General features: G+C 32.2%; 1 long non-coding RNA gene across 1 annotated transcript; it reads left to right on the forward strand.

The window, feature by feature from the left end:
• Positions 1-13,790: 13,790 nt before the first annotated feature.
• Positions 13,791-17,458, forward strand: LOC132735847 (uncharacterized). Its single transcript, XR_009626509.1, has 3 exons — positions 13,791-13,951; positions 16,507-16,682; positions 17,311-17,458. It is a non-coding gene; the product is annotated as an uncharacterized LOC132735847 (long non-coding RNA).
• Positions 17,459-17,761: the final 303 nt, after the last annotated feature.

Consider the following 17,761-nt stretch of genomic DNA (forward strand, 5'->3'; position numbering starts at 1 on the left):
TTGTCTGATCATAGGCTAAAATGCCATTGATTCCGCCAAAGACTTAATTTACGTCAACTGGAGCTTTTGTCTGATCATAGGCTAAAATGCCATTGATTCCGCCAAAGACTTAATTTACGTCAACTGGAGCTTTGTCTGATCATAGGCTACAATGCTATTGGTTCCACCAAAGACTTAATGTACGCCAACTGGAGCTTTTTTTGATCATAGGCTACAATGCCATTGATTCCCCCAAAGACTTAATTTACGTCAACTGGAGCTTTGTCTGATCATAGGCTAAAATGCCATTGATTCCCCCAAAAACTTTCTTTACGTCAACTGGAGCTTTGTCTGATCATAGGCTACAATGCCATTGATTCCGCCAAAGAGTTAATTTACGTCAACTTGAGCTTTGTCTGATCATAGGCTAAAATGCCATTGATTCCGCCAAAGACTTAATTTACGTCAACTGGAGCTTTGTCTGATCATAGGCTAAAATGCCATTGATTCCGCAAAGACTTAATTTACGTCAACTGGAGCTTTGTCTGATCATAGGCTACAATGCAATTGATTCCACCAAAGACTTTATTTACGTCAACTGGAGCTTTGTCTGATCATAGGCTACAATGCAATTGATTCCGCCAAAGACTTAATTTACGTCAACTGGAGCTTTGTCTGATCATAGGCTAAAATGCCATTGATTCCGCCAAAGACTTAATTTACGTCAACTGGAGCTTTGTCTGATCATAGGCTACAATGCCATTGATTCCGCCAAAGACTTAATTTACTTCAACTGGAGCTTTGTCTGATCATAGGCTACAATGCAATTGATTCCGCCAAAGACTTTATTTACGTCAACTGGAGCTTTGTCTGATCATAGGCTACAATGCAATTGATTCGCCAAAGACTTAATTTACGTCAACTGGAGCTTTGTCTGATCATAGGCTAAAATGCCATTGATTCTGCCAAAGACTTAATTAACGTCAACTGGAGCTTTGTCTGATCATAGGCTAAAATGCCATTGATTCCGCCAAAGACTTAATTTACGTCAACTGGAGCTTTGTCTGATCATAGGCTACAATGCAACTGATTCCGCCAAAGACTTAATTTACGTCAACTGGAGCTTTGTCTGATCATAGGCTAAAATGCCATTGATTCCGCCAAAGACTTAATTTACGTCAACTGGAGCTTTGTCTGATCGTAGACTACAATGCAATTGATTCCGCCAAAGACTTAATTTACGTCAACTGGAGCTTTGTCTGATCATAGGCTAAAATGCCATTGATTCCGCCAAAGACTTAATTTACGTCAACAGGAGCTTTGTCTGGTCATAGGCTACAATGCAATTGATTACGCCAAAGACTTAATTTACGTCAACTGGAGCTTTGTTCTGATCATAGGCTACAATGCAATTGATTCCGCCAAAGACTTAATTTACGTCAACTGGAGCTTTGTCTGATCATAGGCTACAATGCCATTGATTACACCAAAGACTTAATTTACGTCAACTGGAGCTTTGTCTGATCATAGGCTACAATGCAATTTGATTCCGCCAAAGACTTAATTTATGTTAACTGGAGCTTTGTCTGATCATAGGCTACAATGCAATTGATTCCACCAAAGACTTAATTTACGTCAACTGGAGCTTTGTCTGATCATAGGCTACAATGCCATTGATTCCGCCAAAGACTTAATTTACGTCAACTGGAGCTTTGTCTGATCATAGGCTACAATGCCATTGATTACGCCAAAGACTTAGTTTACGTCAACTGGAGCTTTGTCTGATCATAGGCTACAATGCCATTGATTCCGCCAAAGACTTAATTTACGTCAACTGGAGCTTTGTCTGATCATAGGCTACAATGCAATTGATTCCGCCAAAGACTTAATTTACGTCAACTGGAGCTTTGTCTGATAATAGGCTACAATGCAATTGATTCCGCCAAAGACTTAATTTACGTCAACTGGAGCTTTGTCTGATCATAGGCTACAATGCAATTGATTCCGCCAAAGACTTAATTTACGTCAACTGGAGCTTTGTCTGATCATAGGCTACAATGCAATTGATTCCGCCAAAGACTTAATTTACGTCAACTGGAGCTTTGTCTGATCATAGGCTACAATGCAATTGATTCCGCCAAAGACTTAATTTACGTCAACTGGAGCTTTGACTGATCATAGGCTACAATGCAATTGATTCCGCCAAAGACTTAATTTACGTCAACTGGAGCTTTGTCTGATCATAGGCTACAATGCCATTGATTCCGCCAAAGACTTAATTTACGTCAACTGGAGCTTTGTCTGATCATAGGCTACAATGCCATTGATTCCGCCAAAGACTTAATTTACGTCAACTGGAGCTTTGTCTGATCATAGGCTACAATGCCATTGATTCCGCCAAAGACTTAATTTACGTCAACTGGAGCTTTGTCTGATCATAAGCCATTAGCTGCAATATCACTAATTCTGCAAAAAAATACGATAAACAAGATCAACAAGGAAGGGCGGTGTTCAATAAACTCTCTGCTCCTGAGATGACCTTACATGACAATAATTTATCTAATTGTTCTTTGTTTCTACCAACATCAATAGTTGGGTGCATCATGTAATTGGGACTGTAAAGATAACATGAAAAAATAAGATACAGTAAAAAAAAACAACAAAAAAACCAGCACACTTTTTTTTAGGTCTGTAAGATATGTAAAATCTGACACAATCTGATTATAAGCTACAATATCATTGGTACCGCCAAATTCTTAATGTACGTCAACTGGAGCATTATCTGATCATTACCTGCAATATTATTGGTACTCGAAATACATTATGTACTTCAACTGGAGCATAATCTGATCATCAGCTGCAACATTATTGGTTTCGCCAAAGACTTAATGTACGTCAATTGGAGCTTTATCTGATCATAAGCTTCAATATTATTGGGTTCAGCAAAGACTTAATGTACGTTAATTGGAGCTTTATCTGAATATTACGAGTAGCTACAATATAATTTGGAACGTCAAAGACTTAATGTACGTCAACTGGTCGCAATAATAATTGTGAAAAAAAAAAACAACATGGTGAATTTTGCTAAAATATTTTATTTCAAAACTAGAATAGAAAAGAAATCAAGTCATGTCAGGTAATATTTTTCATTAAATTGGGTATTCAGGATATGAAATCACAAGCTCTGTAGAGCTTTTTAAGCCGACGTAAAACAACGTTACATGATAGCAACATATATTGCACATTTATACAAAAAATGAAGCATATTAAGATTAAATAAATTAAATTCGTTCAATATTCGAGGCCAGTCGTCTTCGATGTTGATTTTATGAATGAGTTTTGCCCTTGTGTTCATGGTACCGTCTCTGTTGAAATTCAAACTGCCGATTCTGTCCTATGTTTTGTAACTCAGCCTCCTGGTGATGTTTATTGATTTGATGTCTTCAAACAAAAAAGTAGAAGTTAACTTTAATACTTAAATTATTTCAACGAGACATGAAAAAATGAAATCTGATACAAAAGCCGTAACAAGTCAATTCAAAATTGATAATGTTTATTTTTTAAGCTTGCTTTATTACAATATATTGCAACCCTATCATGAAAGTCAAAATGCACAGCGCCCCTACAGTGCATTATATTCTACAGTGTCCCCAACAGGTTTAAAATAAAATGCTCCAAGTTAAAACACCATATTAATATTTATTTGTAAGCATTTACAGAATAGAACTAGTCACGAGCGGTACCTCGGCGCTATGTGTTTATGGTATGGAAGAAAATAATTATAAATTATAAAATATCAAAATAATTCAATTCTAAAACATTAAGATAACTTTAAATATGTGTTCGACACGAATTCAATGTATCATATATTTATGTACCGTCATAGTCATTTTGATAGTCTAGCGTTTTTGATTTGACCTAGTCTTTAGTATAACTCTTTCTCATGACCTATTCACAAAATGTAGTGTTCACTTAATAAAATATTTTATCTTTCAATATGACTTGCGTTTCTGAAACATTATTTTCCAATTAAATCTTCTTTTAAAAGGAATGTCCATTTAATAAGATATCTTATGTCTTTATTACATCGGGTTAAAAGGTATTCTATTGAAACCAACGAATAAGATTTAAAATTTTACTTAAGATTTTAAATTAAATGAAGCACAACTATGTCATAAAGGCGTTAGCTTTATCATAAAACTTTATTGTAATTTTAATGCGCATGTAATTCATTCATAATTAGTCTGTGTCCATCGTTTAGGAACGCTTAAATGTTGTTTTAAATGTGCAAATTGAAAAGTTTACATAATGCAAAATAATATAGTCTGCATATTTTATCAAAGCAATTAAACAGAACGTGTTAAAGTGGTTAAAAGATTTAATATTTTTATTGTCAGTTGGTGTTTCATGAGTATTTTGGGGACACCACATATATATTAGAAAATAAGTAAGGATTGCCGAAACATAAGCCAAATATGGTTTTTCTATTGTGTAAACGGTTATAATTAAAAGCTATTTTTTCTTCAAGAAATCGTCGTGAAAAAGGTTGAATTAAATTGAAATTGAATTAAATGCAAGTAATTAATCAAATCCACGTTATTCATTTATCAATAAATATTTTAAAACAACAAAGTTTTATTGATAGCAATTTATGGTATCCCTTTGCCTTACGAATAAAGATTCACAGTAAAGAATATCCGTTTTAAATATATTATAATACTAACATATATAAATTACTAGTATACACATACATACTGTACAAAATTAAAAGCGCGTGCACGCACGCACACACACACACACACACGCACGCAGGCACCGATATAAACATCTATAACGGGAATTGAGTTCGAGACCAAACAAACGGAGACTTCTTCATTTATACTGCTACAGCCTTATATTACAGTAGACATATTCACTATTGTTATAAAAAATATAGTGATATCTATATTTGCGCTAAGGCTGAAGAAAAAACGGGAAACAATCGTGTGAACGAACTAGGGAACCTGTTAACGGGAGCAAATCAGAGAACCAGTGTATTTCTTTAACAAACTATTTATTCTTCTTTGACGGGAACATACAATTGAGGTTTTCCTCTTCGAGGTCACCAGTGCTAAAATAGATTTTTACACTTTTGTTCATACAGCTTTTTTTTATTGATATTATTGACAATAATTTTCATATTTGGTAGGAAGATGACTTTAATGGTATTCTTCCTTCTAATTGAGGAAGGCATCAGTTGGTCAAGGCCAAGGGTTCCAAAAGTTGATTTTCCACAATTGCTTATACAGCTTTTATTTAAGGTATATGTTTTTCATATTTTGAAGGAATATACCTTGGTGGTCCAGTGCTGGGAGCCCCAAGGTCAATGTCACTTGTGCTAACAATATATTTTTTACACTTTCTTATACAGCCTTTGAAATTTGTTTACCAATGTCAAAAATATGATAAACAAGATCAGCAAAGAATGAATGCAACCCCACATGACCCAGCAACAAGAATCAGTGGCAAGGAGCCCAGGCGGACCCCAAACAAGAAAGTCTTACCAATGGCTAAGCAATGACAAATTGAATACTTTAAGGTCAAAACTATCAAATCTAAAACTATTTTATTAGGGATGAAATATCTATGGTGGGAAACAACCTATTTTTGTCACTTCAATATCGTCTGAGTGAGCTTATGGCTTCAAAGAAATGTACTTGAAACATGTGTCTGAGACATTTCTATATAAAGAGCTTAAGAATTTAAACTCATCAAAGAGTACTGGCTTGGATGAAATTCCTACCAGATTTTTCAAAGATGCAGCTTCCTTTTTGAAAATGCCAATTATTTTTATTATAAATATGTCAATGTCAGAAAATTGTGTTCCTGATGACATGGAAGTAGCAAGTGTAAAACCTTTATATACAAAGAACAGTATTCTTGATGTAAGTATTTTAAGCATTGTATCAAAACATCAAAACGTTTAGTAAAAAAATCAGTGTATTCACAACTTGAAAAGTTTTTAGTTGAAAATAGTTAATTGTATGAATTTCAGTCAGGTTTTAGAAATTCCTATTCAACTGACACATGTCTTATGTATCTTATGTATCATGTCAGAAATAATAATTCCAAGGGTTGTATACAGGTATGATAATGTTAGACCTACAAAAAGCATTTGATACTGTTGATCATGACATTTTATGTGGAACACTGATGGGTATCTCAAATACTGACTGGTTTATGTCTTATCTTAAAGGTAGAAAACAAACTGTTACTGATGAATATATTTTATCTGATAATATGTCTGTTACATGTGGGGTTCCCAAAGGTAGCATCCTGGGTCCTCTTATATTTTTGTGATGTGTAAATGACATGAGAATTAGTATAGATCGAGAATGTAAGCTCATTCTGTATGCCGACGACAGAGCAACTCTATTTGCTCGCAAAAATCCAAGTATTATTTCTAAAAATATTTGACGAACACTAGAGTCTTGTTCATCTTGGCTTGTAGATAACAAATTGTCATTCCAACTAGAAAAGACTAAATGCCTTATTTTTGGTACCAAGCGAAAACTGAAACAACTTAAAGAGTTAAAAATTGTTTGTTATGGACATATTATTGGATCCACAAAATCTGTTTAATATCTAGGTTTAAATATTGATGATTGTTTGTTAGGTGATTTTATTGTTTATAGTATTCTTACAAAGGCAAATTCATGTCTTAAGTTTTTGTATAGTCAAGCAAATGTTTTACTTTATAGGACTAGACAATATTTATGCTCATCACTAATACAGTGTCACCTCGATTATGCATGTTCTTCTTGGTACCCGAGTCTGTTTTAAAAGTAACCTTCAAATTTGTCAAAAAAAATTGTTAAATTTATACACGGTATGGGACCTATAGATATTGTCAATAATGTTATTCTGGCTAATATGCCTTTATTAAATGTAGAAAACAGAAATAAGCAATTCCGTCTTAATCATGTTTTTAAAATTGTTAATAACCAGTGCCCTTCATATATGAAAGAAAATGTTGTACCTGTTAGAAACATTCATTTTTATTCAACTCGGGCGAATCAATTTTAGGGTCCAAAGAAAATATAGGAAAGATAATGTAACTTTTTTACAAAAAGCAATTACTGATTTGAATTTCTTGCCTACCGGCATTTTAAAAATTAATAAGAAAGGAGATTACAAAAGCTCAGTAAATGCCCATTTACTAGAACAGTTAGGAAATCATAATTAAATTCACTAACATAACTAGATATTGATCTTCATTTTTATTGTGTTTTGCAGTTAGTTAAGATTAAAGAAAATATTAAAGTTTAATATTTTATCTATACAAAAATATATAGGTTAAATATTTTATCTATAGGACATTTTCCAGTTTCCAAAGTTTTTTTAAAGTTTTTCTTGTCTTTTATATTGTATGTTCTATTAGTATATATCCAAGGACCCCATTGGAAGTAAATCTTCGGGCTTTCATGGGCAATCCGAGGTTATTGCACACTACTTTATACATGCTAAACTTACGTTGCCACATTATTATTAATTGGTAAATTAATATCTACTCAAGGGAAAGAGAGATTTGGTCTCCAATGGATTTCTTTTAAGAATTTGTTCTTTATTATTATTATTTATTATTTAATGAGCCTTCTGTGATATTAATGTTTGACAAACTTCTGAAATATTTTAATACAATTGTGTTATAACTTAGTCTTTTATATTAAAATGCATAGTGTTTGTATTATGTGTATGTGTGTTTAAACCTGAATAGCTGTCTGTCTGTCTGCCTGTTAGCTGCCTCCAGTAAGGCAACGATTTGTTTTCCAATCAATTTCAGATAGTAACGCCCGCATTTATGGTCTTTATGGGATAACTTCCATCTTGTTGAACAAATTGAAATCATGAGACAAAATGACCAAACATTTGCAGAAATATTGAACATTGTAAGAACTTGAAACCATACTGTACAGGGTATTGAAGAGCTAAATAAATACCAGGTAAAAGAGAATTATCCAAGCAATACTTTATATGTTTTTCAAGAAAATGTAGAGATGTTGATTATCACAATAAGGATAAATTAGCCACACTGGGAACGCCTATTAGTACATTGGTAGCAATAGATAAGAAGCCACAGGCTCTAGAGAATTTCACACCTAGTGATGATCAAAAATTCACTGCTGGACTTCCTAAGCAGATTAAACAAGCAAAGGAGTCCTTTCAAATTGATGCAGTATTTGTGACAATTGATTATTCACAAATAGGTAAGCAGGCATGAAAAAATGCACAATTTATACTTGAATTGAAAAACTTCCCAGAAGCCACACCGATCCTCATATACTGTAACGAAAAAACAAACAAACAAAAAACCCTTAGCATACACAGATACCAGTTCAAGTTACAACTTTCATGGTAATTTACCATTTATAAAGTTCAAGGAATTACTGTTGGCAAAATTCTTGATTCATTTGAAAATAGATTTTATAATGGACATGCATATGAAGCTTTAAGTAATAGATTTAACAATGGACATGCCTATGAAGCTTTAAGTAGATTTAAGTCAGTTAAGGGACTTTTTATCAAAAACTTTGAACAAAAAAGAATTAAGACCAGTAAGAACATATGATACACCTTCAAACTGAGAAGAATGCTTTTCCTTTCTACAGTTTTCTATCGTGGTGACTACAATCTTATTTCAGTGCTAAATGCTAGGTCACTTCCTTTACACTGTAAAGATATTCTTCAGAATCCAGCATTCTCTTTATAAGACATAGTTGTTTGCACAGAAACTTGGTTAGCACCTTTTCAAAATTTAACACTTTTTCTGCCATTGAAAAATTATTGTGTTTAAGATGAGACAAAATGAAAGACTAATATACCACACATTTTCGTATTTCCAAGGCTAAAAAGCGCAAAAAGTAGCAAAATCATGTATACGTTAATACGACACATACGACAAATGAAACTTGTCCTGTTGTCGAATGTTTTGTTACATTTTCATTTTGTTTCATTGTCATTTTCGCGTTCCGGTTGTACAAGCATATGCGCACACCAATAGAAACGGAGATGGCTTACAAACAATTTTTCAAAATTATTTTCATAGTGCAAAATTACAAACTGAAAAGCGTTCAGATAAAAATAGGAAAACAATCGATTTTTAATTTAGTTATCGGTATATTTCTTTTTAATCCTTAGCAGGGTTTTTTAATTGTAAGAGTTTCACTTGATATCTGTAAGCTTTTCAAATTCTATTTTTCTCTCTGTTTTAGGCCTAAGTACCTCAGTGTTGAAAACTAAATATTATACAATGTAATACAAATGTACATTTATTCACTTAACTGCAATTCAGCACCTTTTTGGGTGTACTTTAATTTAGTTTCTAAAATAATATGAGACCTAATAAAATAGTCATAGTTTATTTTGCCAGACTGCATATTCATCTTGAATTTTCTGTATCATTAATTACCTTAGATCAAGATTAAGCAAGAGGTTTATTTCTTTTAAAATGAAAAGTAATGCAGTCGAAATTGGGAAATTACATTTTTTCCCATCAATTTCCATTTCATTTTGTCGTGACATCAATTTCAATATGCAGTCTTCACATATTATAAGCTTTTAAATGATTTTATGTTGTCTTAAGTATGCACAATAAACGCAAAAATAATATTAAAAGGTATCCCCAAATACATTCTTTCAAAATTGTTATGACTTTTTAATTTTGCACAACGAAGCAGAAAACCCATTTTAAAAAGGCGTTTTACATTTAATTCTACCAGTTTATGATGTGTCAAAATTTTTCAACGGTCTGTAAATTATCTTTAAAGTGCAGGGCAATAAAATTATTCAGTTTCAGAGATAAATTGAATATATACTAGTATTCGATATTTCTTTATACAGTCACGCCCAAAACACTTGACAAGCAACTATAGATTAAGACTATTAAGAAGATTATTATTTTACAATTTACAAAATTTTCCTAATGTGGAGGAAAATATTTGTCTTAAAAGATTCGAAATTAAATTCAAGCCAAAACAATCTAAAACAAAAATAAAATAATTTTACGAGAAACATGCAAAGCTATATAATCAGAGACAAATTCATGTGCAATGGATGCAACGTATCATTAATTTTTTTAATACTGCACGTTTGTGTTTAATACTGCACGTTTGTGTTTTAATGATGGTGACTTTTACACGGCTTTATCAATTTATGATGTTTTTTTCCCCGAATTTCCCAAATAAGGTTACTTTGCTGCATTATCAAATTCGTTATATAGAGATGTTGTATGGTCATGTACAGCGGCTTATTTATATAAAATAACTGTTATACTAAGCCATGTACGAGTAAAATGTAAGGTGTTTTTATAACAAATTTGTCGTGACGCGGCTCACATAATTTTGCAAACAACTTAGCAGAATTACCTACCCTTGTTAGTAAACAAGTATTTAAAAGTTGAAAGTGAATATATGTGACAGGTTTTGAGACATATTAAGAATATAAAGATATTAAAACTTGAGATTAAAGACCCATTAAACCTTAAGTTGTCCATTTTAACAGCTGTTACGGTTTCCAAAAAGATATACATTGGCCATAGAACTTAAGAAATTAATAAGATAATGATTTAATATTTTGTTTATAACCCACTTTGTTTACATTTTGCGATCTTTGTCATAAATACCGTAGCATTCAGCGCTATTACCTTCATGATAATATAAGAATCTTGTATGTTGTAAATTCATCAGTTTCCCTTTCTACAGAAAGAAAAAAATCATTTGTAAGACAGTTTGTATTTTTAAGCAAAAATTACTTCCTTAAAAATGCATTTCGGGAAAATTGACCTTTACCTATTATCTTTTACAAGTCTCAGCGACATTCACCTTGTCCTTTCGATCATTACGGTGTATAAAGTGTCGATGTAAAAGCGAGTTCAAAGAGCTAGCCTCGCAAAGCGAGTATTACGGTAATGTGAGTACCTGCTTAAACGATGGATTATAAAACTTTCGCCTGAAGTACAGCAATATTATTGGTAATAAGTTTGCCTACTCTTCATCGGAGGCGATTTTGGTTTCCCTGTCCTGTTATTATTGGAACACGCCAGGAATCAAAACCAGCAGGTTACCTGCACTATTATTTACCAAAAATCGCTTGGAAACAGTTTTTCTTGTTTTCCTTTCGCATTATGGTACCCATTCAAATTGACATTCAGAATTCCTTGCCAATAACCATTAAACTAAAGGAGAAAAAAAGAATCTGGAAACAAAGTGATCCCTGGAAAGCATTAAATCACAACATCACAACAAATTACCTGAAAATTGCAGACTCGGTTTGATTGTGTCTGTAAATTAGAGATAATGAATAAGTGCAACATCCCTCACGCCCCTAGGACCGGCGTTACTAAATTCTCAACGCTTAATAGTGCTCCCAAAGGACCAAATATAACAACACTGAAGAGATTTACAGGGCAATTTTTTGCAGCTGCCACACGGCACTTGACACCTTCTTTTGTGAAGTAGATAAATCTGGTAACAAAGTGATTCCTCGAAAGTATTAATAACAACAAAAGTATATGAAAATAAAAATCTCGGTTTGATTGAGTCTGCACATGAGAGATAATGAATAAATGCAACATCACTCAAGCCCCCTGGCACCGGCTTGGGCGGTTCTCAATTCTTAACTTAATAGTGCTGGCATCAACGCTCCCGAAGGACAGATAAGTTTCTTGAAATTACATTTTCCCGAAATGGGACTCTAAGCGCGTTCACAATCGTTTGATGAATAAATCATAAAGTACGTAAATAGAAGTTTTAATCACATTTTATGATAAATTGCAGTAAAGAAATAGCCTTTATAGGCATCTTATCCATAATAACTTCCGGTACGTTACCGTTTCGTTATATCATTTTCCGAAATGGAATTATTAATCCCGAAATTGAATTTTAAGTGAATTGATGTTATCTGACGGTATGATTTAATAAATATACCATTTAAAACACGAAATGGCCGTATTTTCGAAAGTAAAAATAGTGTTTGGTATTGTTGAGTGAATTGTGCGTCGGAAAGTGTACTGCATAATGTAATCACTACTGTAAAGTGAAGGTGAAGTTAAAAGTGTGCAGTCGCTGATAGTTTTAATAAGTGTAGTTGTAAAAGAACTATAATTTCTTTCAAAGAGCTCGCTCTGAGGCTTTGCTTTCTTCATACTAGTATTTACTTTATTAGTACTGAAATTTTTTAGCATAAACGAAAAATTAACCAAAATGTTATCCTTAAAGATTAACGAACGCCGGCGAGTGTGTTTTTACAATAATTCGTTTTTCTTTTGTAAAATAGAACTAATGATACCCATATTTGTTCATTTTTGATGACATAGTAGCGCTTTATGTAATGTTAGGCTTTGGCATTCTTACTGAAAATCTCCTGTTTTCTTCCGTATACGCGATTTTTGTATCTGTCAATGAATATAATTCTTCAGATTTACAACTTACAACAATTACAAACATATCTTCTAACAAAGGATGACGATGAAGTTCCCTATATCAAAAAGCATTTGTTTATGCATGCAATTAACATTTTTGGCATATGTTTGTCATTAGTATATTATCACCATCATTGCCAGTACACATCATCATAATCATTGTACATGATGGTGATGATAAAGGTAATAATAAAATTAAATCCTTGAAGAAAAAATTATTATAGAGTTGATGAGAATTATGGTTTCGTTGATGTCTATCATAACGATTGCGATAAAAGTGATTATAATAAGTGTTATGGTGTTGAAAATGGACGTGATGGTGATGATGATGTCGATAATGATGAAGGAGGTGATGATTGTTTTGATTTCGATAATAACAATGATAATAATGATGATTTTAATAATGATAATGCTGATATCTTTATTGTTGTTGATGATGATATGAAAAAAATTGGTAGAACTATCATCAAAAGATGCAAGTTGCAAGTCAATAATTTGGTGCCGACGTTGTTGTTTTTTTTTTAACTAACTTCATGACGGGGTGCTTTATTCGTCGAAGAGAGGCCCGATGCTTGTTGTTGACGAATAAAGCACTCGCAAGCTTTATTTGTCCATACATAACGAATATAGATCTCGAAGAGCTAAATGCGTACCAGTGGGACGAAAGCTTGATTCGTCTGGAGCAATATGCGACTTGACAAAGCTTTTTACACAAGAAAAATGTTGGTTTTATTTTCATTTAAAAGAAAAGTGAACACAAAGGACACACTATCAAAAAAGACTATAGGTATTTCTTTAACATATTGACATGCAAAGAAAATCTAGTGTTCATAACAAAAACAATTAACACAAGTTATAAAAATTGTATTTTATTGTTATTTATTAAAGGTTGGTAACAATTTATAAAACATCTTAAATTTCATAATTTTGACTCATTCCTGAAAATAAATTAGTCCTTAATGCTACAAAATCTGTAGATAATTATTTGACATTAAGTAAAGTTATTAAAAATCTTTAGATTAATTATTTCATCGATGTTTAAACTTAATCAATTTCTAAAATTATTCCCACATACAAATTTCATCATGATTTATTTCATAAACTATGTTATGCTAAAATTAAAAGTTTGTCGCTTCGCCTGACCATTATCACATAACTTGAGCTTGTAAAATCATAGATTTTTCTAAATTTAAATTCATTCCCTGACAGAGTTGAAATCTGTTCAATACGATTAGGCATAAAATGTTGCATAATGATGAAAATAACACGTGGCTTATAAGATAAAACACTTAATCCAGTCTTGTTGAAAACTCCCTATTAGATTTAATGCAGAGTCATTTTGAAATCATAAATTACGCTCGATTCTGTGATTTTATGGGAGGGACTTATTTTGTTAAAGGTATATAAAGAAAGGTTGGTCATATGTTTGATACAGAGGAAACTCATTGGAATAACAAATTAGCGTATAAATTGTATATTCTCCTACGAGTATCTGACAGTTGCAGAGAAATCAAGGTAAAAGTATTTAATATTTTATCATTTCTTTTGGCGTAGCTTTATTTCAATCGTTTCAAACTTCATTTGTATCAAATATATTGTAAATAACAAAGCTTACAGCTGAATAAAGATACTTATTATTCGTTAAAGACGAAGACACAGCTTTTATGAAATATTAGGACACTACTTGCAATTTTTAGTTTAAGCGTCTCTAATGATAAGTTGGCATTAACAAATAACACAACTTTCAGATTATTTTTTTCAAATGACGAAGACGGTACATACGAATTAAAATACAATTTGTTTTTGTTTTTAAATCGCCAACCTAGTTTCTATTGAAAAATGGGGTGGTTTCATTTTATTTTAATTCATATAGTTTTAAGATGTACTTTAATGACAAAGATGTGCTCTGTTGCAAAAGAGAGGAACTTCCGAACAGTTAATAGTAAAGATGAATAATGATAGTGGAAATTTTATAGTTAAAGTATATGACACTAGTTAGAAACAGGGTATAACACTGACTGGGCGATACCGATTGATGTTTATGCCATAAAAGATTAACGAGGTCGTCAAGCGGAGACAAAATTTTTGCAGAAACATCTTTAGATGACGCCCAGCCAGTGTTTAACTAACGAGTTTTATATATATGTATTACAGTTGTTTATCGTTATTTCATTCGGCTGCAAAGCATCCAAGTCTAATATGACTTTGAATCAGACGCATGACTTACTGCGAAATGGCACGATTTATTTTACGCGTCGTCAAAAAAACATAAAAAACACAAGTACATAAAAACATTCACATGCATCAGATTTAATTTCAAATTTCTGGCTTTGTTGCAAAACATATTATTTACATTTTCTTCAATTGGAAAGACAACGTTTTCTTATCTCCGTATTTAAATAATGAACTGTGCAACTGTCTGTAGTTTACCGATATATGCGAACCAGGCTAAAATTGAATCATGTCATCTAAAGGGGAACTGTTTTGCATTTGGACAAAACGCATCGGTGTACAGATGTTATCTTGTTCAATGCACTGTCATAAAACATCTGAAGTTTTCAATATATCCATTTGTTGGCTTTTAAAAATTAGGAAACAAGTTTGTTTTGAAAAAAAGATATATTTTAAAGTTTTGAGATGATTTGGATAGTGCTGTGCGGAAATAGTTCTGGTTTCAACAATTTAAATAGCCGCCTTTATTATAGGAAAGCGTGGTCACACATGTGATGTTTTATTTTGGTTAGATTTGATAATGAGTCTGATGCCTTTAATGCCTTATAAACTACGTTAATGCTTAAATTTGATTTTTTTATCATTGGTCATTTGCTTATTAAAAGTATATATATTGTTTAATCGGGATATTATTAATTAATGGTCAAGGCAATATGATAAACCTTTACGAGTGACACTGTCTATATTAAAAATAAGAAATATGTTGTCGGATTCCTAGCACATTACGGTATTGACTGAAGCGTACCCGTCTTGTCACTGTATTAAACAAGTGCTACTAGTATGGACGTAATGGAATGTTTGTGTCCTAACGCTTCATCTTTAATTTCAACAACTTTGCAGATGTAAACACAGACATTTGCCTAGGTATCATTTTTTTGGGTTCTGCTAAAGGTATGCAGTGCACAGCTGACCATTCCTTTGCAGCCGTTTTACGCGTGCCTGAAACTTTGCTTGTTTTTTTGGTATCAGAAATCAGAAGGAAAAAAACAACAACAAAAAAGGAAAAAAAAAACAGAAAAAAAAACACACACAAAAAATATGACACCTCTATGCTCAGTGTCCCTTTCTTGTGCCCTTTCCCAAATGTTTCAAATGTAAATCATAATAACATTTTTTGTTTCAAGGATAACATTTTTTTATTTGAAATATAAATTCATTTGGACTAATCAGGAGTTTCTAGAACAATTATTTTTTTGCGCTTTATTTATTATGATATTTGTACAAAATACGACGAAATGATGGAATGCAATAAATTGCTACATGTAAACTACATGTATTTTCGAAAAGATTGTTTAAAAGGGAAAATAAACACGGATTAGATATTTCTATAGATATAAACGCATGCAATTGAAATATTTTCACAAATTAATATAGTACAATATCAACAAACAATAAATACCATGGTAACTTTCTGAATCGAATTGCACGTTAAGCGTCAAAACAACGTTTAGCAACGTTATACCTACATTTAGTACCTTTTAATTCGTGACATTCAACAAATTAACGATACCGCTTTCCACATGAATAGTAAAAAGCTCTAAAAACATGATGCTGTATATATTATACGCCTGTGACAAAAATGTGAATTCCGTGCTAGAATCGAACCTCCGACCCCATGTAACACCTGCTTTAGCTGTTGTAAGTAGACGACAGAGATCGGTCTTCCTATTCGTTCGTTCTTGTTTTCGCCTTATTTAGTGCAGAACATGTAGAACACTTTGTTTCTTTTTCAAAAAGTGAATGAATTTCGAGTTTCTCGTCATTTTCTAAAGGTATTATGATATCATTTTTTTCACTATATGTTATTTTTGTTTACATCCTTTTCTTGTATTTTACAGACCGGTGCAGGAAAAAATGGATTCAGTCAAATTTTTACTTGCATTCTTCCTGTTTTCTTATTCAATGATTGCTGATGCGGCACCTTCTTCGAAGTGTGCTGGCATAACATGTATATTGCCGAATGACTGTGAAGTGATTCCAGCTAAAGGACAATGCTGTCAAAAATGTAAAAACGGTATGTACAAAAATTGATTAATCTGATCAATTCAAAATATGTTTGTTAGTTTGTGAGCAGTGTAGATCTGAGTATTTGTTCACTAGAATCCTATTGTAGAGACGGTCCAATATTCAAGCAAAATCTAGACGTAACAACTTATGTAAAAAATATTTACCTATTGTTTGCAAATATGCTGATGAAGACTGGTTTCAGGAAATGCTTAATTTTACATTTACATAGTATATCACGATTTTTTTTGTCTTAGATAACTCATACAAGGTATATAAATATATTTTGCTAATGCTTATTCAACATTTGCTAAAAAGTTAACAAAAAAGGCAAACAACATGTTTATATGTAGTTTCCTATTGGCTTAAACAACAGATGGACGTCATAGTCTTATAATTGATCGCCTCAAGTTCAGATGATTATCTTACCAATACAAATTTGACGTAATAAACATTTAGATAACTAAGATAATTAAATAAAGAGAATTTTTCTTTAATACAGAGATAGTAAAACCAGAACAATTGTGTTTTTTTTCCAAAAAAACTATTTGTAATCAGAGTATGCCTATAATCATTATTCGATATCCTTGCCTTGTAGTTTGTGAATAGTTTCAATATTCGTTAATTTTTATTTACAGTTGCAGGTAAACCATGCTTCTACGGTAAAGGTCAAGATGCCATAAAGGTTGACAATGGCAATAAAATAGAGATTACAGTTCATCAAGTCCCAAAAACCTGCGAATGTACTGACGGTGTTCTGGATTGTTGGGGGTAACAGTTGTTTTTTTATCAGATAATAGTTTCATTTGTGTATTCGTTTCAGTTAAAACGCATTATTTCAGTAACAAATTCATTTAATTTGAATGAACGTTGAATGAAAGTTTAATATGTTGAAGTATTGTTTTGTGTAAGACCATTCCAATTATTTCAGTCGATAGAATTAACAATATATTTCAGATACTGTTTATTATACATGTATACAATTTGTTTCAGGCAGGGAAATTTATCTTAGTCATTAGTATCTTGTACAAAAATCGAAAGAAGTTTCACCAATGAAGTTTGATGCGGGCTTAAACAACATTGTCTTTG

The sequence above is a fragment of the Ruditapes philippinarum genome, unplaced genomic scaffold (genome assembly GCF_026571515.1).
Source record: "Ruditapes philippinarum isolate M1 unplaced genomic scaffold, ASM2657151v2 ctg2987_1_1_1_1, whole genome shotgun sequence".
Lineage (NCBI taxonomy): Eukaryota > Metazoa > Mollusca > Bivalvia > Venerida > Veneridae > Ruditapes > Ruditapes philippinarum.